This window comes from Petromyzon marinus, chromosome 73 (genome assembly GCF_048934315.1).
Source record: "Petromyzon marinus isolate PM22_M1 ecotype Great Lakes invasive population chromosome 73, UKy_Petmar_22M1.pri1.0, whole genome shotgun sequence".
Lineage (NCBI taxonomy): Eukaryota > Metazoa > Chordata > Hyperoartia > Petromyzontiformes > Petromyzontidae > Petromyzon > Petromyzon marinus.
Window position 1 is genome coordinate 3,437,070 of NC_133739.1, and position 1,921 is coordinate 3,438,990.

Consider the following 1,921-nt stretch of genomic DNA (forward strand, 5'->3'; position numbering starts at 1 on the left):
GTGAGTCTATGGGTCTCTGTGGGTCTCTGTGAGTGTCTGTGGGTCTATGGGTCTCTGTGGGTCTCTGTGGGTCTCTGTGAGGCTATGGGTCTCTGTGGGTCTGTGTGGGTCTCTGTGGGTCTCTGTGAGTCTCTGTGGGTCTCTCTGGGTCTCTATGAGTCTCTGTGAGTCTATGGGTCTCTGTGGGTCTCTGTGGGTCTCTGTGAGTGTCTGTCTGTCTATGGGTCTCTGTGGGTCTCTGTGGGTCTCTGTGAGTCTCTGTGGGTCTCTGTGGGTCTCTGTGAGTCTATGGGTCTCTGTGGGTCTCTGTGGGTCTCTGTGGGTCTGTGTGAGTCTCTGTGGGTCTCTGTGGGTCTCTGTGGGTCTCTGTGAGGCGCTATGGGTCTGTGTGAGTCCCTGTGGGTCTCTGTGGGTCTCTGTGGGTCCTTGTGAGTCTATGTGGGTCTCTGTGGGTTTCTGTGGGTCTCTGTGAGGCTCTGTGTGTCTGTGTGAGTCTCTGTGTGTCTCTGTGTGTCTCTGTGAGTCTTTGTGAGTGTCTGTGAGTCTCTGTGTGTCTCTGTGTGTCTCTGTGAGTCTATGGGTCTCTGTGGGTCTCTGTGTGTCTTTGTGAGTCTCTGTGGGTCTCTGTGGGTCTCTGTGGTTCTCTGTGAGTCTCTGTGGGTCTCTGTGAGTCTCTGTGGGTCGCTGTGGGTCTATGGGTCTCTGTGGGTCTGTGTGATTCTCTGTGGGTCTCTTCGGGTCTCTGTGAGTCTCTGTGGGTCTCTGTGAGTCTCTGTGGGTCTCTGTGGGTCTCTATGAGTCTCTGTGAGTCTATAGGTCTCTGTATTTCTTTGTGAGTCTCTGTGGGTCGCTGTGAGTCTCTGTGTGTCTGTGTGAGCCTATGTGGGTCTCTGTGAGTTTCTGTGTTTCTTTGTGAGTCTCTGTGGGTCTCTGTGGGTCTCTAAGGGTCTCTGTCGGCCTCTGTGGGTCTGTGTGGGTCTCTGTGGGTCTCTGTGAGTCTCTGTGGGTCTCTCTGGGTCTCTATGAGTCTCTGTGAGTCTATGGGTCTCTGTGGGTCTCTGTGAGTGTCTGTGGGTCTATGGGTCTCTGTGGGTCTCTGTGGGTCTCTGTGAGTCTCTGTGGATCTCTGTGGGTCTCTGTGAGTCTATGGGTCTCTGTGGGTCTCTGTGAGTCTCTGTGGGTCTCTGTGGGTCTCTGTGAGTCTATGGGTCTCTGTGGGTCTCTGTGGGTCTCTGTGGGTCTGTGTGGGTCTCTGTGGGTCTCTGTGAGGTTCTATGGGTCTGTGTGAGTCTCTGTGGGTCTCTGTGGGTCTCTGTGGGTCCTTGTGAGTCTATGTGGGTCTCTGTGGGTTTCTGTGGGTCTCTGTGAGGCTTTGTGTGTCTGTGTGAGTCTGTGTTAGTCTCTGGGTCTCTGTGGGTCTATGTGGGTCTCTGTGTGTCTGTGTGCGTCTCTGTGCGTCTCTGTGAGTCTATGGGTCTCTGTGGGTCTCTGTGTGTCTTTGCGAGTCTCTGTGGGTCTCTGTGGGTCTCTGTGGTTCTCTGTGAGTCTCTGTGGGTCTCTGTGGGTCTCTGCGGGTCTCTGTGGGTCTCTATGGGTCTCTATGGGTCTCTGTGGGTCTCTGTGGGTCTGTGGGTCTCTGTGAGTCTCTGTGTGTCTCTGTGGGTCTGTGTGTGTCTCTGTGGGTCTCTGTGAGTCTCTGTGGGTCTCTGTGAGTCTCTGTGGGTCAGTGGGTCTCTGTGAGTCTCTGTGTGTCTCTGTGAGTCTGTGTTAGTCTCTGGGTCTCTGTGGGTCTATGTGGGTCTCTGTGTGTCTGTGTGCGTCTCTGTGCGTCTCTGTGAGTCTCTGTGAGTCTCTGTGGGTCTCTGTGGGTCTCTGTGAGTCTATGGGTCTCTGTGGGTCTCTGTGGGTCTCTGTGGGTCTG